The 21,897-nt window shown below is 44.8% G+C and overlaps 1 protein-coding gene and 1 pseudogene across 1 annotated transcript in view; both read right to left on the minus strand.

Moving 5' to 3' along the window:
- The window catches only part of LOC126249410 (secreted frizzled-related protein 1-like), a 446,333-nt gene that overhangs the window by 260,569 nt on the left and 163,867 nt on the right, over positions 1–21,897 (minus strand). The gene's annotated exons all lie outside the window — the stretch shown is intronic.
- Positions 11,784–11,902, minus strand: LOC126249862 (5S ribosomal RNA; annotated as a pseudogene).

The following is a 21,897-nucleotide window of genomic DNA, read 5'->3' on the forward strand; positions in this document are numbered from 1 at the left end:
CAGAAAACGGGTGATAAGCCACGTGAAACTAGTTTTCTCGGTTGACTTCAACAACGTTGGTCGTTTTGATCATGTGGAAGCGAAGTTTGCCATCTCGATTAAAAGACAAAATGAAGGAAGATTAATACGTGTCTCATTCATTGCACTGGAGAGATAATGAGTCAAGAATTTTTGTGGAGGAACTGAAACTCTTAATGTAGTTAAAGATTACAAGTTTGTCTCTAGAGCACCAATGCCACGATGCCCCTGTGCTAATGGGTCTTAGCTCCTACAGAATGGCAGGTGGGGATAAGGCTACAAGTGGGGTGGCCAAATTTGTCAACAACGAATACTAATTCAGAGTTTGAACAGTAATCCATACAATGATGCACAACGCCTCTCTTGTAGCGTCTGTCTCTGGAATTGGGTGAGCATATCGTGAAGCTTTAGCGCTTGCTAAATGAAACTGTGACGAAACGCGCTGCTCTTCTTGGTATTTTCTCTACTTCCTCTGTGAATCCTGTCTGGTACTGATTCCACACTTACGGTCAATATTCAAGTACTGGTCGAACGAAGGTTTTGTAAGCTACCTCCTCCATGCATGAACTGCTTTACATGACGATTCTTGCAGTGAATCACAGTCTGGTGTCTGCCTTACCTGCGATTGGTTATTAAACACCTCACCGTCCATTGTTTCATAATGGATACTTCAGTACATGTAATGCGCGATGGGCTTCAATTCACCAAGGGCCCTGGTATCGAGCTGTCGAGAGCATAATACCTACAGAGAGTAAAAGATTTATTTATTTTTTTAAAAATATTAATTCTCTTCTTCAGAGGAACTAGTTGTCTTAACGCAGGGCAAAGCACACACTTCTGCACTGTTACAGGGTCGTTCTTCGCCATCGATCTCTCACCATGCTCTTCTACCCTCGCCTAAACTGCTTGATGAGATGAAGTTATGGACTGGAGCTCCCGTGACCACGTTCTGGTCTGGATACACACATCAAATCGACCAGTGTCCGAAAGGAAACTGACGAAACAGATTCCCAACAAGCCAAATAGACTGCTTTACAATGTTCTGGCTGTGTATAAACAGGGCGCAGAGCCCAGGAATGACGATCACATTATGATGTATATCCATTGCAAAGCCTGCAAGACTTATAAGAGCACCGATGTACTCTAGTGGAATTAAGGGTGCCGTTTTGCAATCAACTGCATATTGAGCGGTTTCATATGCCAACCAACTACTGAGTACGATGCAGTTTTTCGGACAGCGAGGATCAGATGCCGCGCAACTATTCATGAGATCCAGAAGAGATCGTGCATGAATTTTAGATCACCTTGGACTGTTTCGCAAAGTACAGATTACCAGGAGGATTTCTGAAAGAGGTGGGAGTGCCTAGGTTTTGGTCGACAATGGAATGGCAGTCTCGGGACGAACCTCAGAGACATGTTCCAGAGAACAACTGGACAGCATGAAACGTTCTCTGGCGTTGCGTCGGATGGCGTTGTGGAAACTGCACAGTATTTCTACGACGCACATGCTCATCATCTTCAGACTTCACTGAAGATGACGATAAACTGCCTCGTAAAAAATTGTTTAGGTTCCACAACATCATTCGATGCAACGTCCGGGAACCTTTCAAGCAGTTATTATGTCGGGAAGAACTCAAACAATAGAGTTTCCAAGAAACTTCTAGCGCCAGTTAGGATGCAGCCTTAAACAACCACAGGGGAACTGCTGAGAGGGACAGTCGGTGCTTCAGTTCCTATAATGAGGAACTGTCACCCTCCTCCCCCACTCCCCCCACCTACCAAGTTGTGGCACCTTACGTGGACAGACAAATAAATCCTTCTTATCCATTTGAACAATTTTGGGAGGGACAAGACCTCTTTCACTTTTGTCAGGGGGTGGAAGGGTGTTATGATCCAAAAACCCATCTTGTAACCAGTGAAGGGCCATACGTTCCCAAATGTTCAACGTGTGTTATCCATATCAATGCGTGGAAAAATCGTAGAATAGATAATGAGCCGCCACCGTGTCTGATTTTGGAATCCAAACAGCTTTTGTGAGTTAGAAAGTGACTATACAACGAATGTTTACGTTAGTTTGTTAAAATCCTTGTCCGCAGCTCGTGGTCGTGCGGTAGCGTTCTCGCTTCCCCCGCCCGGGTTCCCGGGTTCGATTCCCGGCGGGGTCAGGGATTTTCTCTTCCTCGTGATGACTGGGTGTTGTGTGCTGTCCTTAGGTTAGTTAGATTTAAGTAGTTCTAAGTTCTAGGGGACTGATGACCATAGATGTTAAGTCCCATAGTGCTCAGAGCCATTTTGTTAAAATCCTTACTATGAGGAAATGACACTGTCGAATGTCTACATGAAAATGAGATTATAGGCCCATAGGAAGAACGTGGGGATGTTGGTGCATCTAGCTTGTTTCCATTCTGCAAAACACATGTACCTCGCTCGAAGACAACTGACTACTAGAAATGGGAAGGGAATGCGGGGTTGGAGATTCGTCGTCGCATCCTCGAACTTATAACTATTTGAACACTATGGAAGGCGATGGGCCGTCACTGAGTGCGACTAGAAAACAGCCTCATCACCTACCTAGTGAAACACGATTATAGACTTACAAGATTCTCGTTTATGTACGCGAAGGAAGCGTTTTCTTAGAAGAAGACAGCAACTGTCGTTTAAGACGTCGCCTTGGAATAATTACTTTACATAGGCTATGAGAATTACAGAGCTGAAACAGTGCTGCTGCCTTCATAACAATGGATATGTTAGGCACCACGATCATGTGTGACGTAATGGCACTCTTATCTCATCCCTAAAAGCCGGTTGCAAGATGTTTCTAGAGGCCTCCGAAAAAAAGGTAAGAAACATTTCATTATAGGTCTGCCTCTGAATTATGCATTTAACTTTACAAACTTTTATTACTAAGGATGCTAAGTTTGTGACTTTACGTGGCAGGCTGTGAGTGTACAAAATTCCATTATATCAACTTTCTATTGCTGGTACGATCACCAGGCTCTGAATCATTATTAACTTAAATCGAACTCCCCAGTAGCAATGAATTTTTACAAAATGAATTTTGAACTCTGCAATGGAGTAAGCGCTAGTTTGAAACTTCGTGGCAGGTTACAATTCGTTGAAGAAACGGTATTGCCGAGAAATGGCTTATCCACAGCCTAGGCGACTGTTTTCAGACTGAAGCATTGACCGAGAAAGGGAAGCTTCCGGTTAGAGTCCCACTCCTCTGACTTCATCCATAAAAGCCTCCTGTAAGATATTTCTAGAGGCCTATGAAGAAAGATTAGAAACTTTCCGTTATAGATCTGCCTCAAAATTATGCCTGTAGCTTTAAAAAACTTTTATGTTTTAATCTACCAGAAAGTTCCAAACCAGCGCACACTCCACTGTAGAGCGGAAGATTCACTGTGTAAACAATCCCCTAGGCTGTGGCTATATCACTTCCCGGCAAGCCGGCCGCTGTGGCCGAGCGGTTCTAGGCGCTTCAGTCCGGAACCGCGCTGCTGCTACGGTCGCAGGTTCGAATCCTGCCTCGGGCATGGATGTGTGTGATGTCCTTAGGTTAGTTAGGTTTAAGTAGTTCTAAGTCTAGGGGACTGATGACCTCCTATGTAAGTCCCATAGTGCTTAGAACCATTTGAACTTCCCGGCAATAATCATTCTTCCAGGACTGCTTGACCCGCAAGGCACGCAGGAGAAATTCTTTGACGTTAAGCAACTAGGAGAGAATTACTGACGTAAGTAAAGCTGTGAGGGTGAGTCACTCGTCGTGCCTGGGTAGCTCAGCCGGTAAGAAAATTGTTCGAGAAAGGTAAGGTTCGGTGTTCGAGCATGGTGTGGCAAACAATTTTAATCTGCTAGGAAGTTCCACCGATGAATTTGTTGGACTTCGTTGGGAGACTAGTGTCGAATTTTGTGCATGTTTATATAGGGTACACATGGCGCCGAATTTCAGCCAAAAGTGATTCTACGTAATTTATGTTAAAGATAGGCATTTATCGGTATACAGAGAATGAATAAATACGATGTGGAGGAAAAGTTACTTGAGTAGCAGCTTTGCTTATAGGCATTTAATCAAAGTACATACGAAATGCAGAGAAAAATATGATATGGCATGGGAACTGCTCATGTAAAACATACTGTGTGGTTATAATTAAACGTCCGCTACTTGAGTGGGTCCCAATGAAAACCGAGTGATCGTAGCACATTGTGGAGGCATTTGTAAGGACACGTGGAATAAAAATAACGAATAAACCATTGAAAGAAACACATTTTAATTTACACGTGAGTGGGTAACATTTGTTAATTTCGTGCTATGTTTACGGTCCATGTCACAATCGTTGCTCAATGTGACGGCCATCTGCATCCACGACAGCCTGGATGTTTGTGCGGATATCATTTCACAACTGTTAGCAGCTCGGCCGGCCGCGGTGGTCTAGCGGTTCTAGGCGCTCAGTCCGGAACCGCGCGACTGCTACGGTCGCAGGTTCGAATCCTGCCTCGGGCATGGATGTGTGTGATGTCCTTAGGTTAGTTAGGTTTAAGTAGTTCTAAGATCTAGGGGACTGATGACCATAGATGTTAAGTCCCATAGTGCTCAGAGCCATTTGAACCATTTGTTAGCAGCTCGTCTCTAATGACCTCGACGTCGACGGGGCGCCAAACCCAATCTTCCTTTTTTTTGTTCGCAACACTTTTCGAACGGTGGTCCACGGAATGTTCAGGTGTCGTGAGACAGCTCGTGTCCTGCTTAAAGATCGCATATTGCGTCCAGCATTCTCAGTTATGCCAAAAATACATTCCCGAACAATTTATGGCCGCCATTGGCTAGCGGCCTTTACAAGACGCAATTCCCAAATCGCCAGTTAATTCGAACAACTGAATCATATTCTTCAACCTCAGTGCGGAAAGAGAACCTCCCTGAATTCCTTTAATGTGTCGATAGTCGTGAAAAGCAGTAGCACTATTGCTGTCGTTTTGATAAAACAGTTTTACGAGTAACGCCCTGCTTACGTTATCCAGACTCATGTTGACTGTCTGCAACTGCAATGATGCTTCTGTTTCAACCCTACGACCAGCGCCTAACGGCAACACTTGTTATCACTACTAACAACAGAAATCGTGCTGCGCACAGTTTGAACAGCATTCCTATATAATTGGGTAACCAGACGGTAATTGGTTTCCCGTCTACACTGACTCAAGTAGCAAAAGTTTTATGACAACCATCTTGTATTTTCACTGAGTTTTGTACGGCTTCGTCCTACAAAATTAAAGTAACGAACCGAGGAAAGCAATGTCCGTACAGCGTATATAATGTGTCTGCCTTATAGGTACCAATGAAAGGGGTGAGCAGAGGCCAACGAAACAAGCAAATAAGAATAATAAAAATAGGCCCTGAAACCAGGGGTTAGGATGAACAATTGGAGTCATGCTAATCGACTGTTTGGAGATGTTGCTTACAGTGAACGGATACATGTGTGGTGCATGCATGATGATGTGATGACACGCTTTCATGTGGCTGTTCGGGAATATGTAGCACGAATGTTCGACAACAATTGTATCGGTATTTGCTATCCGACAGCACGGTTCTCAGATCTCCAGAACTCAACCCGTTGATTTTTTTAATATGAGGATATTTAAATCTTTGGAGTATTCTACCCCTTTTGACAGTGTCGATGAACTCCGGGAAAGCATTGTGGGTGGTGACAGTGCATTAGCAACACGGGACTTGTATGAGCATCGACGAGTAGATGTACTGAAACCTGTCTTCACATGAACGGTGGCCATGTGGAATATTTGTGCAAATGGTTCAAATGGCTCTGAGCACTATGGGACTTAACATCTGTGGTCATCAGTCCCCTAGAACTTAGAACTACTTAAACCTAACTAACCTAAGGACATTACACACATCCATGCCCGAGGCAGGATTCGAACCTGCGACCGTAGAGGGAATATTTGTTGTAATGTCTATGTCCTCACGTGCATATTTGCAGTTTGGATCCGCGGAGACTCTGTTACAAGGTGTTCATGTCTTCAATCATAATACGGTGCATCGAGTGAACTATTGGTTTTCGGAATTCTGTTTATTAGGATTATTTGCTTGCTTCATTGTCTTCTACTCGGCCCTTCCGTTTGTACCCCTAATAATGAAACGTACTGTGAAGCCTATACGTAAATAATGTTGTTGTTTGGCTCCTCTAAACGCTCTCATAACTGCTGGCTTTGCTTGAAAATAGAAATCTACATCTTTATCGGTGATGAGTAAATGTCTTACAAAGAATTGGGAGAGAAAGAGTCTCCGTTACTGAGACGAGTGAAATAGCTAGGAGCGGGATGTGACTGTAAAATTTACAAACATTACATTGTCCATTTGAGTACCAGTCGCGTACAGAATGAGCGATATCCACGACTTCAGCTCAAGTGATCGGATATTAACAGAGTGACAGGAGGTATAGGACATTGCATCACGTAAGTCGAGCAGGCAATGAGTTATTCATGTGCCACTGCGCGAAGGGCTCCCGTGAGTAGAGCAGCCATGGTCGACAATCCGTGAATCAAAACAAAACGATAACAATATTAACATGTCCAGTTACATTAATGTGACCACATGGCAAAAGCCTAAATAACCACCTTTTGCAGAGCGAACCGCCGCGAGACGTCCAGGAAGAGAGACAATAAGATTCTGGAAGGTACCGACAAGGATGTGGAGACATGCCGAGTGCAGTGCCGTGCCCAGATGCGCTAGGTTTCTCACTTAAGGGTCCGTGGTGCAATCGAGGTGGTCTCACAGATCTTCGATTCAGTTGAAATCCAGGCAGTTTGGTGACGAGGGGAGTACGACAAACTCAACCTGGTGCTCTTCGAACTACGCACATACACTGCGAGCTGTGTGACACGTTGCATTATCCTGCTGTAGATGCCATCGGGCCGGCCGAAGTGGCCGTGCGGTTAAAGGCGCTGCAGTCTGGAACCGCAAGACCGCTACGGTCGCAGGTTCGAATCCTGCCTCGGGCATGGATGTTTGTGATGTCCTTAGGTTAGTTAGGTTTAACTAGTTCTAAGTTCTAGGGGACTAATGACCTCAGCAGTTGAGTCCCGTAGTGCTCAGAGCCAAAGATGCCATCGGGTCGAGGGAAAACAAAATGCATGTGGGGGTGGACATAGTCCCCATGAATAGATGCATTTTTGTTGATCCATTGTGCCTTCTAGGATGACGAGATCACCTAGGGAATGCCACGAAAACATGCTCCAGACTATAACGCTTCCTCCTGGTTGCGGGGTGTTTGCGTTCAGACGCCCACATACACGCCAAACGGACATCTGTCAGATAGACTCATCTGAAAACGTCATCTTTCGCCTCTCAGTGGACATCCTGTTTCAATATTGGCGTGCAAATTCCAGTCTTCTTCACCAATGAACAGCAGTCAGCATGGGTGCATGAAGCAGGCGCCTGCTGTGGAAGCCCATACGCAGCGTTCGCTGAACAGTCGTTGAGGAGACACTGTTGGTAGCCCCTTGGTTCATCTGGGCGGTCAGTTGCTCATCAATTGCACCTCTACTCGCCCATACACATCTTCGCAGTCGTCTTTCAACCCTGTCATCTATGGCCCGTGATGCACCTTAATTGCCTCGGCTCCGGTTCAAATCGAAAAATCAAATCGCTCTGAGCAATATGGGACTCAACTTCTGTGGTCATCAGTCCCCTAGAACTTAGAACTACTTAAACCTAACTAACCTAAGGACATCACACACATCCATGCCCGAGGCAGGATTCGAACCTGCGACCGTAGCGGTCTCGCGGTTCCAGACTGTAGCGCCTAGAACCGCTCGGCCACTTCGGCCGGTCTCGGCTCCGGTTTTGGATAGATACATTTTGCCGTACTCGGTACACATTAATCACGGCAGCAGGTGAACAGTTTACAAACTTTGCCGTTTCGGAAATGCTTCCACCTTTGGCCTGAAATCCAATGATCATGCCATTTTAGACGTCAAATAAATCGCTCTGTTGGTGCATTGCGACAGCGATTACAATTCTTTCCGCATCCAACTGACACGCTTTACATTCACTCCAGTGCTAATGCTGCCACCTGTCGTCTGTGAGTGGCTATTGCACGTTGACGTCGAACAAAGCCAGTGGCTACATTCATGTGAATGGACCATTTAGAACTCAAGTATCTGCACGCTATACGGTTCAGAAGTCGCTAGACAATAGAAGTACTTGTAATCATTCTAAAAAACAGAAAGAAGGAAGGAAGGGAAATTAGGGTTTAATGTCCTGTCGATGATGACGTCATTACAGACGGAGGAAAAGTTCACACTGGGGAAGGAAATCGGACGTTTCCTTTTCAAAAGAAGAGTCTAGGCATTTACCTTAGCGGTTTAGGAGATCCACAGAAGAACTAAATCAGGATGGCTAGACAGACTTTCAACCACACTACTCTCGAACGCGATTCCAGTGACTTACCACTACACCAACTCCCTTGATACGCACGCCACATGCCAGAAATATTTAAATGAGTCCAGAAAGACAACCAACGTAACGTTGATACATGCAGTAAAGGCACCTGCGATTATGAAAATTGGAAATTGATGTTCAAAGTCTAAGTGATTAATGGCTGAGTGCTGTCTCTGGTGAGCAAGGACAGGGAAGAAAATCAGGCATGGCCTTGATGAAGGAAACATCCCAATATTCGCCTAATTCAGAATGCCAACTTGAGGACTTGAACCCCATTTCGCATGACTGAGAGTTCAGCACCTTAACCACAGCGTCACCCACCTCGGTCTAGACGGATGAATCGCTACATGTTGATACTCGCCGTAGACAAGGTATGAGCGCACTGAAAATCGCATCAGGCGATGGAAAAAAATGGTTCAAATGGCTCTGAGCACTATGGGACTTAACATCTATGGTCATCAGTCCCCTAGAACTTAGAACTACTTAAACCTAACTAACCTAAGGACATCACACAACACCCAGTCATCACGAGGCAGAAAAAATCCCTGACCCCGCCGGGAATCGAACGCGGGAATCAGGCGATGGATCCTGCCGTGTCTTCCAGAAGATACGGAACACAGCCATACACCAAAGAGCGCCGAGCTGCCTGACAATCAGATGCTATTCAGTAAGGCTAGCTTCAAGAAAGGACTATTTTTTGCCTCAGATAGTTCCCAAGTGGACATATATCCGCCCAACGCTGATGTAAGGGGACACAAGGCTCCATTCGTCACTTGGTATCGCACAATAGCAAGACAGTACCTGTACCTCAAGTTGCTTCCAAGAAGAGTTCAAGTCGACATTCTATCAGCTCAGCAGCTCGACAGTCTACAAATGTTCGTAGTTATTGTTCACTGGTTTCAGTACTAGGCCAGAGTTAAAGATAGGTCAGTGCAAGTGAACAATGAATTACACTCATCGTCATAAAAACAGCTGCTCCCAGAAGGACAAAGCGTATTGTGATCATCGTTGGCAGGAACGTAGTTGGTACCACATATACGAAATGATGACGCTTTCAACTTGGAAGGACCAACATTTATTGTACTACATGGTCATAAAATGTACGTGCTAGGATGACATTGGATTCCCACTGTTTAGAATACATGCGTCCAGCCGTCGCGGCATGTAGTTGTACAGGTCTCGGATTTAATCCTGTAATACTCCATCCTATGCTACCTGCATCTAAACACGCAGTTCCCGTAAGCTGGTGGCTCGATGTGGAGTCCTGATGAGACACTCCAGGACATCCTACACATTCTCGATCGTAGAGAGATCGGGCGATTCGGCTGGCCATAGCAGAGTATCCACAGGTGCAAGACACGATTGGGAAGTGACGGCGTTATGAGGACGTGAGCTGTTCTGTTGAAATAAGGCGTGGGCGTTCACGAATGGCATAGCCACCAGTTGCATAGCCACCAGTTGCACGTACCGTGCGACAGTCACGAGCACGTTAGGAAGACTAAAGGTGAACGGTCGCCGTAGAATACCTCTCCCACACCATCACAACAGGCTGACAGGATGTGTGATGGGAGATCACAAATCGCCCATCGCGGCGCTCTCCACTGCGTCTCCAGACACGAGACCGGTGGTCGTCGCATCCAAGACAGAAGAAAGACTCTTCTTAAAGATGACCCGCTGCCAGTCTGCATGTCCATCGTTGTCGACACCAGACGAGTCGGGCACGACGCTGCGGGTGTTAGAGTGACAGGCATCGTAGCGGCCGGCGTGTGGCGACCCCTGCGTCATACAACGCCTGCCAATGGTTTTAGCATTTGCGGGAAGTTGTGTAGAAGACAGGACAACCCGCTGAATGGCAGCTATCGCTGTCGTTGGATCTGATAGTGCATGGCGGACAATCCGTAGGTCCTGCCGCCTCCTGATGCGTCCTGGAAGTCCGGATCCTACATGTCGTGCTTACGTGCCTTCCTGTATCCACTCCCGCCAACAACAGGCAATGGTGGTGCCCGTAAGGCCATTTGGTGCGCAACAGGACGATAGGACCACAGAGTCACCGCAGTAACGATGCGGACCCTCTGTAACTCGTCTAGGGTGGAAACCCGCTGTCTAATGAGGCGCCTGGGCATAGAGTATTTTCAGGTGACGCTCTAATGACGCTACCTGCTGTCGCACTGGCCGGAACAGAGGTTTGAGGCCCTCTTATATCAACCGATTCTCACGACGTCACAGCCCCACCCACGCTCCCCGAGTCCACGGCCAACCATGCAAAATTAACAGTTGGCGTACCTCATGATATACAACATACCAATCCAGTCTACGGTGGATTGGTCGGGCTTTTTTGCAAGCAGCTCTATTTATAATTATCAGAGTATTACCATTTCCTAACTTCGTACTACAGTTAAGTTGGGTTGGGTTGTTTGGAGGAGGAGACCAGACAGCGAAGTCATCGGTCTCACCAGATTAAGGAAGGATGGGGAAGGATGTCGGCCGTGCCTTTTCAAAAGAACCATCCCGGCATTTGCCTGGAGCGATTTAGGGAAATTCCGGAAAACATAAATCAGGATGGCCGGACGCGGGATTGAACCGTCGTCCTCCCGAATGCGAGTCCAGTGTGCTAACCACTTCCCCACCTCGCTCGGTTACAGTTAAGTATTTGTAAGATTCCTACAAGTAAATTATTGTAAATTGCTGCTAATCTCTATTTCCATCATTTTGTCATATATGTTGCCAATCTTATTTAGGCCTGAGACGTGGATGTATAGTTGCTTCGTGCAAGCACGCAATCCCCTAAAAGTAGTTACTTTCGGTGGTAGGCGGTTCTCTTCCTGTCACATATTTATGTTTGGCATTTAGAGCGTTTGGCGAATGCAGCAGATCCGCCATGTCAATATGAAGCAGTTCAAGTTGGTGCTGGTATCCTCATATGGGGAATGCTTCTACGGAATGAAATGAGACCTACTGGATGTATGTCATCAGTATTCACAATCGCACCATTACAGGACTATCCACGACAACGGTACACGTTTATAAGGTTACAGCACCATAAATGAACCTGTACATTAAATAAGGCAACTGAGTATTAAAAAAAAAAAGAAAAGGAAAAAAACCCACCGTCCGGACAGGCCTTGAAGGCCCAAAGGCACCGACCGGCCGCCGTTGTCATTCTCAGGCCTTAGGCGTCACAGGATGCGGATACAGAGGGGCATGTGGTCAGTACACTGCTCTTCCGGTCATTGTCAGTTTTCGTGACCGGTGTCGCTACTTCTCGGTCAAGTAGCTCCTCAATTGGCCTCACAAGGGCTGAGTGCACCCCGCTTGCCAACAGCTCTCGGCGGACCCGGACGGTGACCCATCCAAGTGCTAGCCAAACCCAACAGCGCTTAACTTCGGTGATCTGAAGGGAATCGGTGTTACCATTGCGGCAAGGCCGTTGGCAACTAAGTATTTCATCACTCTCTAAATGTGTCAAGTAATTCGACGAATGCTTCACAGAAGTGGAAGTGCTATCCTGAAGTCAGAAATAAATTGAGTAGATATGGAATGCTGTCAGCAGGGCTGACCGAGTCCAAGTGGTATTGCAGCCGACTGTAGCATGGCTGACTGAGCACGGTTTCCTAATGGTTGTGGTGTTATGTCGAACCGATGAGCCGGGGATTCAGATTCGTTGCCATCGCCAAGTCCAATGTGTTTCAGAGAGGCGTCTCCTCTAAATTTCACATTAATGCAGGGGGACAGGTTGTAGTTTACAGCGACGTTTTTATAGCATTCAGAAGCATAGAAGTATAATCAGTAATCACGAATTCCTCCAATTAGAATTTAGAGATTTATTCCACATCTAGGTTCAGTAAGTCAAGTAAAACTAAAATCTGAGTGTAGTTTACTGTTATTTTAAGGACTCTATGCAATCTCCGCAGACGGTCTTAGTTATTTTACATAAGTGGACATCGAACGTAAAATTATACTAGTTGTGCTGGTACCTTGATACATGGTGTTCACCTGCGTCAGGAACAAAAAATTAGGGCTTTTACTTTATTCTCCTATGTACTAGTTCAGGGATCCGACAGTTTGTTGGTATGTTTGTCGAGGTATGAGACATCAGATGTCTACGCACAGGTTATGTAATTCGTGTAAATAACGGGCCGCTGATTTTCGTACGTGGTCATGGCGCCCGATAGCGATCCAGATGATTTCCATAGGATTTACATCTGGCGAATTTGGTCGCCGAGACATCAACGAGAGTTCATTATAATGCTCCTCCAACCACTGTAGCACGCTGCTGGCTCCGAGACACGGACAGTTGTACTGTTGAAGTATGACGTTGCCATCTGGGAAGACATCAAGCGTGAAGGGATGCAGGTGTTCGGGGCTGTCAGCGTGTCTTTGATTACTACCACAGATCCCATGCAAGCGCAGGAGGAGGTCTCCCATAGCATAATACTGCTCCCACCAGCCTGCGTCCGTGGAACGCTGTACGTTCCGTGCGGTTCTAGGCGCTACAGTCTGGAGCCGAGCGACCGCTACGGTCGTAGGTTCGAATCCTGCCTCGGCCATGGATGTGTGTGATGTCCTTAGGTTAGCTAGGTTTAATTAGTTCTAAGTTCTAGGCGACTGATGACCTCAGAAGTTAAGTCGCATAGTGCTCAGAGCCATTTGAACCATTTTTTGCTTCACGTTTCGAGGCGTCGTTCACCTCGATGATGGCGTTTCTGGAGTCGGTCATCAACATTGTGTACCAAAAATAGCCGGCCGAAGTGGCCGTGCGGTTAAACCGCAAGACCGCTACGGTCGCAGGTTCGAATCCTGCCTCGGGCATGGATGTTTGTGATGTCCTTAGGTTAGTTAGGTTTAACTAGTTCTAAGTTCTAGGGGACTAATGACCTCAGCAGTTGAGTCCCATAGTGTTCAGAGCCATTTGAACCATTTTTTGTACCAAAAATATGATTCATCCGAAGAGCTGACACGTTTCCAATGATCGACGGTCGAATCCCGACGGTGCCGTGCCCACTGCCATCGTAATTGATGATATTGTTAGGTGAACATGTGAACACGTAGGTGTGGTCTGCTGCGGAGCTCCATCTTTAATAATATACGATGAGCGGTGTGCTCACAAAGTTCTGTGCGTGCACCAGCATTATGTTCTTTCGGCAAAGATGCCACAGATCACCATCTTTCCTGCTTTACAGAGCAGGAAAGCCTCCGAACCCCTACGTTCTGTGAGTAGTCGTGGACATCCAACCATTTAGCGCCTGGTAGTAAGTTTCACTGTCCTTCTACCTCTTTCCATCGATGCTCACGACAGTAGCACGTGGCCGGCTGCGGTGGTCTAGCGGTTCTAGGCGCTCAGTCCGGAACCCCGCGACTGCTACGGTCGCAGGTTCGAATCCTGCCACTTTCATGGATGTTTGTGATGTCCTTTGGTTAGTTAGGTTTAAGTAGTTCTAAGCTCTAGGGGACTGATGACCACAGATGTTAAGTCCCATAGTGCTCAGAGCCATTTGAACCATTTTAGTAGCACGTGAACAATCGACCAGCTTCGTCGTTTTCGGGATATTTGTTCACAAGCTCTGCGTAATAATAACTAGCCCGTTGTCAAAGTCGCTTACCGCAATGGATTTCCCCATTTGCAGCCCTTGTCTTCTCTAGGGCGATCCCCCGTCCGTGTCTGCCCCACTTACATACTTTTGTTACCGCGTCACGTGCCCGCAGCGCCACCACGCAGCATCCAACTACGCGGTGGGGAGTGGTCCTAATGTTTTGGCTTATCAGTGAACAGTGATACTTATGTTGCAATTAGCATTTAAATATAGGTTCTATATTATTTATGACGCAATATGAATCAAAAAACTACATATTGTGAAAATCAGTCTTTGCGTGTAGGTAACATACGAACGAAAAACGTCGCCATTTCGGATCGCATATAAAATCAACATTTTCAATTGGCGCTTCTTTATTTGAAATCGTAACAAAATTTGGCCTGTATCAGACGTAAGTGATAAAAATTATCCTCATCCAAAAATACTAGTGAATATTTTAGAAACACTTTCCAACTAAACGTACCAATTTTACTGTTAATGATACATTTTTCTAGCGTTAAGGATTTTTCACAACCTTAAATGAGTATGCATGGCTTAATTAAGAAAACTTGAATGTAAACTTTGTGCAGAGCCTACTCGATCTACAAAATCTGAATACAAGTATCCGGACCGCTAAGTAATGCGGAATTGACCACTACAGCTGGACCTGGGAGTGAAAAGGAGGCGGGCTCTATTATGTTGTCAGCAGTAAAAGAGTAACAGCAGAAATGGTCGGTCAGAAGAGTTCAGTGGTGTACAACGTGGGCTAGTTCAGAAATGGTTCAACTGGCTCTGAGCACTATGGGATTTAACATCTGAGGTCATCAGTCCCCTAGAACTTAGAACTAGTTAAACCTAACTAACCTAAGGACATCACACACATCCATGCCAGAGGCAGGATTCGAACCTGCGACCGTAGCAGTCGCGCGGTTCCGGACTGAAGCGCCTAGAACCGCTCGGCCACCGCGGCCGGCGTGGGCTAGTCGTTGGATTTCACACGAATAATAGATCCTTCAGCGACTTTTTAACACTTCTAAAAACGATAAGGTCAACTGTTGGCGATGCGATTGTGAAACTGTCAAATAGGAACGCGAAAGAACAACCGCAACCGGATCAAGACCAAGCAGACCTCATCTAATGGCGGATAGAGACCAACGAGACAGTGGAGGGTGGTTGGAAAAAATAGCATGGAATTAACGCAAAGAATCACTCGTGAGTTCCAAAGTGCTGTTAGCAATGGAGCTAGCACAAGGACTGTGAAGTTAAAAGGAATGGGGTACATGGCCGATCAGCTCCTCATAAGCCACATATTAGCCAGAATCAGGAATCACACACACTCCGAAGTAGTATTACAGTTTAGAGATATATTCCGCATCTAGGTTTTGGAATCTCAAGTAAAACTAAAATCTTAAAGTGGAGTCTGTTATTTTAAGAGCTACATACAATGCCCTTAGACGGTCTCAGTTGCTGAAAACTTGATATGTGGTAAAGCGAAAATCTAAATTTTGGCTCTTACTTTATTCTCCAGTTTATTAGCATATATAGCGGCATTTCTTTTGCAATTAGCATTTATATGCAGTTTCTGTATAATTTATGTTCAAGTAAGAATTAAAATTTTACCTGTTGTGAAAATCAGTCTTTGCGTTCAAGTAACATACTAACAAAAACGGCGCAGTTTAGGATCCCATGTAAAGCCAACACTTTCAATTGGTGCTTTCTCATTTGAAAAAAAATTCGCTTGTATGACACGCAACTGATAAAAATGATCCTGATCCACAAAAAACTATTACGCTTGCCATCCAAATGTACCTATTTTAACGTTAATAATACCGCCTGTCTGTAGCGTTAACTTTGTATTCCGAAACTTTAAATTAGTAGACGTGACATGATTAAGGACACTTAAATGAAAACTATGTGTAGAGCATACTCGATGTATAGAATGGCGCGGCCTTCGACAAGGTTACATAAACTGAATGAAATACAAGCGAGGTTTTGAAGCATTATTTCTTTCTGTTTCCCTTTTCACTGTATCACGGTGGCCTTCATTTTTTAACTGTGTCAGCGCACACTGCAGCACTCTGCAGACCCAGTAAAGTTGAAGTCCGAAAAGAAAAGAAAGGTAAGCTCGCTAACGGAGCGTAGACACGCGCGGGGCTGGAGCATTGGCCAGCGATCCGCAGTGACCTCGCCGCGACTCGAACGCATGACTCCGGTAGCCAAGGTGAGCTGCCAGAACCTGTCCGGCACCTCCGCCCCCTCCTTTCCCCCTCTAACAGCAATTTTCACCAGTTCGATTCTGCTACATTTTTGATTTGTTTTAAAAAGAGTGAATTGTGAACTCTATCATGATTAGAATTATGTATTTAATTGCCGGTGCCTTCAGTCTGCTGTCACTACGTAGACTCTTGGACTTGTAATTCAGAGTAATCAATCACTATTGCACGAGGGCAGGCTTGGAGTACCCGGTTCGTCACGATTGTAGTAGCGGTTTCGTAACAACGGTAAAACACTCTGCCGACCATATGCTAACGAAGCTAGAAATTAAGAGGACGTGGAACATGGCCAATCCCCCTGCGTGGAAGTTGTGCTTTGAGTAAATATAAGAACTATGGCGTTTCGGTAAATTACAACTTGCACCAATACGATCACTGACTCGATTGTACCGATTCTGCAGCTTCGAAGTCGCATTAAATTCCGCTGTCAGTGATCTGTTCATGCCCAGTCTCCGCAGGATACTCAGGAGCTCTCTTTTGAACGTGGAAGACATGTACTTTCAAGTATCCGTGCAACACATGAAAGCGGATGCGGATCTTGTGTTCCATGGGGAAGAGTGAATGATTCTACGTCTTCTACATCTACATACATACTCCGCAAGTGACGGTATGGTGCGTGGTGGACAGTACTTTGTATCACCACTAGCCATTTCCTTTCCTTGTCCACACGCAGATGAGGAGGGAAAATCTACTATCTATATGCCTTCGTACGAGACCTAATTTATCTTATCTTCGTGGTCGTTACACGAAATGTACTTGGCAGCAGTAGAATCGTTCTGCAGCTCAGCTTCAAATTCTGTTCTCCAAATTTTTTCAATAGTCTTCCGCGAAAATAACGTCATCTTCTCTCCAGAGATTCCCATTTGAGTTCACGAAGCTCCTCCATAATACTGGTGCGTTGACTGGCAACAAATCTAGCGGCCCGCCTCAGAATTACTTCGATGTCTTCCTGTAATCCGAGCTGGTGGGAATCCCAAACACTCGAGCAATACTCAACAGCGGATCATACCAATATTCTATACGCGTTCTCCTACCACAGATGACCGAAGGGGGTAGCGTAGTGGTTAGTACACTGGACTTGCATTAGGGAGGACAACGGTTCAAACCTGCGTCCGGCCACCCTGATATAGGTGACCTCTCTAAATCGCTTCAAGCAAATGCCGGGATGGTCCCTGTGAAAGAGCACGGCCGATTTCCTTTCCCATCTTTCCCTAATCCGAGTTTGTGCTACATCTCCAATAACTTCGTTGTCGACGGAACGCCGGCCGCGGTGGCCGAGCGGTTCTAGGCACTTCAGTCCGGAACCGCGCGACTGCTACGGTCGCAGGTTCGAATCCTGCCTCGGGCATGGATGTGTGTGATGTTTTTAGGTTAGTTAGGTTTAAGTAGTTCTAAGTTCTAGGGGACTGATAACCTCGGATGTTAAGTCCCATAGTGCTCAGAGCAATTTTTTTTTTTTTTTTTTTTTTTTTGTCGACGGAACGTTAAACACTTATATCCTCCTCCTTCCACAGATCAACCATACTTCCCTAAAATTCTAAATTCTCCCAGTAAAGCGAAGTCGACCAACCAAAATCCCTACTACTGCCCTTGCGTGCTCGTTCCATTTTTTGAGTATATCGCTTTGCAACATCACGCCTAGTCATTTAATCGATGTGACTGTGTCAAGCAGTAAACTACTAATGCTCTATTCGAACATTACAGCATAGTTTTTCCTACTCATCCGAATTAACTTACATCCTTCTACATTTAGAGTAAGTTGCCATTCGTAACACCAACTATAAATTTTTTATGACACATCTTGTATCCTTGGTATCGATAGCTACGACGCCGCGGCGTAGGTGCAAGTTCGTAGGTTGGCACTACGACACCGACACAGACGACAGCGCCCTCTAGCCGGCGCTGTGCAGCTCTACGAGCGACGCTCCAGATTCACCCATTTGATTTCGAGGAGACGACCTAGCAACATTGTTTCTATTTCATAGTGGGTGAGCTACTACAGATATTGTCTTTGTAACTTCTGGCCAATGTAGCTTTGACAGATCCGGCTTCGCACCTACGTGCTCCCCAGTACAAAGCTACGTATGTCATTGACTAATATTCTCTATTAAATGTACTTTCACGTAAAAGGCGGTGCCGAGATTTTTACCTCACCTGCTCCTACTCACTTCCTACATTCGGCCTACCGTTCAGTTTACAGGAGCAGACCCACGCGCCGCCTTCCAGGCGGGATACAAAAGCTGGCGACGAGGATGGGTGCTCAGATTGCCATGTGGCTAACGCAGTTGCTCACGAAAAGCAAGAAATCCTGGGTCGAGTTCCGGTGTGGCACAAATTGTCTGTTGTCACACTTAGTAATTAATTAATTCATTCATTTATTTAATTATTCTCATTCATGTACGCATAATGACTATGGAGGCATTACTTGTTAGTCAGTGTCCTTATAGAAGTTTTGGAGCAGTGGAACACATAATCACAAAATTAGATTCAAATTGAATACAAAATTTAATACTTATCAAAGCATTTAAGTTTACTCAACATATTGCTTAGGTTGAAACAACAGAAGAGAAAAACTTCAAAGAAACTTCAGAGAGGTGAATTGTCTTCAATGATTACATTCAAAACTCAACTTCCTTTTGAAATGATGAATTCAGTTGATGTATTCAAAAGAATGTAGAGCACAGCAAAAACCAATCAAGCCTGTGTTTGTCGTTGGTTTAGGTCGTGTGCCCATTCTAACCTTCCCCAGTGACCAATCAAGTTCTTCTTCCAATCGTGAGTGTAAAACGGGTCTCTCTACATGAATAGAACGATCAACACAGCATAGTGTTAATGTAAGTAACATGTCTGTTTCGATACCAGAAGCAGACCTATGTAGAGCCCACATATTGCATGACAGATGATCAGGGACAATTTTTTTCTGATTCGAGGCTAATTATGGAACCAGTAAATTTCTTTGAAAGTTTTGTTTTAACATCATAACTTTGGCGAGACCATTGCAGGACTGGTCTCATTCTAGTTCCTGCAGTGCACATGGTTTTCCTTCACTATAAAAACACAGTACAGTATATGTATCCAAATATTAATAATTTTTTGAACTAATTAACATTTTATGAGATTTTTTGGATTGTACCGCAGAGACCTGATAGGAGAGAATCGTTGAAAGGTGAAGCAATTGAGACAAAGACGCGCAACGAAATTGGCACTGTATTTGATACTTTATTACATAGCAGTGCATTAATAGAGGCAGGTGATCATTACTCCCATTTGATGAAATTAATTCAATGATTTACGGCTTTTCTGGGTATCATATGGACCAAAATAGTTTTTAAAACAGTTTGAAGGTTCCTGACACCCATGTAGTAATTAAGATCGCTGAAGAGCACATCACATCATTTCGAGTCTATGTTTGATCGTAATTCGATTAATAAATTCATGTTCGATAATTATCCAGTTATTATGATAGCAGCTCCTTCTATTATAAAAAAGTCAGACATCAAAGCAGGTAGTGTTGTTAGCCTCAGTGTTGGAGATGCTAATCGGCTGACCCAATGGAAGTTCTGTGTCAGAAAGGAAAAATAAGTAATAGAGCCAACTGAGACTAGGACCCTCAACATTCGGATTTTAAATCTAGCATTTACCTGCAGAGTTACCGGAATTTTAGATCTTGTGGACTAACACCATGCTTCCGACGACAGATTTGAAAACAAATGCCCTGATTCATGAATTTAATTACTCTCATTCAGCGTAGCCATGCGAAGTATTGCTCAGGTAACTGTTTTCTCACGTGCAAACCGCACCAAACGTACACTCACTCACGTCTGCTGCTGCACAAATCCACCTTTCGTAGCAAGATGTCAGCCTCTGTCGTCTTTTTATTGGAAACTAGACTGTTTCAACGGGGAAAATCGTAGCCACGCTTCCGTAACTCGTATTTGTACAAGAAATGAGGCACATTAATGACAGGTAAGACAGGAGCTCTTATACTAACAAGCTTTTAACCTGCTCCGCAATTACTCAAGCTCTTTGTGAAAGATTTATATGATTACAGTTGCGGATTGCAACTTTATTACTGTGTGAGCTAGCCTCGCACTAACATGTCGCATTCTACGATACTGCTTCCAATGTGGCTGTCTTAATTCATTAACTTTTTACTTTTTTTCTGCTGTTACGTTTCATATCCAGTGGTAATCAAAACGCTGGATACGAAATTGGTGTTTAGTTTTATTAATGTTACGTAATGGTAATGGACATGACTTAATTGACAGGTGTACAACAGTATTTGTTTATGGTGATTTAGGGAAGTCACTGATAGGTAGAGTCTGATCCCATCGTCTTGTGCATCTAGTGACCTCGGCTCTACCTCATTCGTGAATTTCCTTTATGCTTTCTTAAGCTATCCTAAGCATCAAGGCGCCATCACTGAGTTTCCAAATGAGTCATAATTCTCCCTGACGTTCTTCTGGGTTGATTTAAGAAGCGATGAAAATCCGAAACAGTATTGCCTCATTGGGATCTGAGTCGCGATTCATCCACGTGCAAGAAACTAGTTTTATAAATAAGCACATACACAAATTACTGGAGAACATTATTCTTCATTAAAAAAATAAACCGACATTAGACATCGTTCGGAATACGAATGGAAAGACTATAATATGCTTACAAATCATGCGGATAATTTTGTTAGGGTTTAATGTGTTGACAGCGAAATCATCAGAGAGGAACAGAAGAAGATGACTCAGTACGTCAGATACTAGATATATATTCGGGTGTGGCAGGACTAAAATCCTGGCCAGGCCATTCTGACTAGCATGCTCCATAGTTTCCCTAAATCACTCCATACAAGTGAATATATGTAAACGTAATTTCGGAAGCACACCAAGGGAGTGTTATAGGACTGTTACTGTTAACAATACGTAAATCAGTGGATAATATCGGAAGTTCCATGAGGCTGTTTACAGATGATGCTGTTGCCTATACAAAGGACGCGTCGCCAGAACGCTGTAGCGAAATGCAGGAACATTTGCAGAGGATCGACAGTTGGTGCGAGGACAAGCAGTTGATCCTGAGCGCAAACAAATGTAATGTATTGCACATAAATATGCGAAGAATTCCATTACTATTTGATTACACTATTGGCGACGAATCACTGCAAACTGTAACAACCCTAATATACCTAAAAATAGCAGTCCAGAGCGATCTAAACTGGAATGACCACTTAAAACTGATTGTAGGAAAAGCAGATGAGAGCCTGGGATGCAGTGAAAGAATCTTAAGAAAATGTAATGTATCCACAAAAGGAATGGCTCACAAGATACTTGTTTGGCCGACTGTTCAGTATTGCTCAGCGGCCTGGGACTCTTAGCAGGTAGGATTAATGGAAGAGAGAGAAAATACCTATCCAAGCGAGGAAGGTTTCGTCACTGGATCGTTCGGTTAACGTGAGAATCCTACTCTCAACAAACTCCATCGGCAGACAGTACAAGAATGGCATCGTGCGTCACAGAGAGATTTACCGTTAATGCTGATTTTCGGCGAGCGTATATTCCAGGAACAGTTGGACAACATATTACTTCCTTCCACA

The sequence above is a fragment of the Schistocerca nitens genome, chromosome 3 (genome assembly GCF_023898315.1).
Source record: "Schistocerca nitens isolate TAMUIC-IGC-003100 chromosome 3, iqSchNite1.1, whole genome shotgun sequence".
In the NCBI taxonomy this organism is placed as follows: domain Eukaryota; kingdom Metazoa; phylum Arthropoda; class Insecta; order Orthoptera; family Acrididae; genus Schistocerca; species Schistocerca nitens.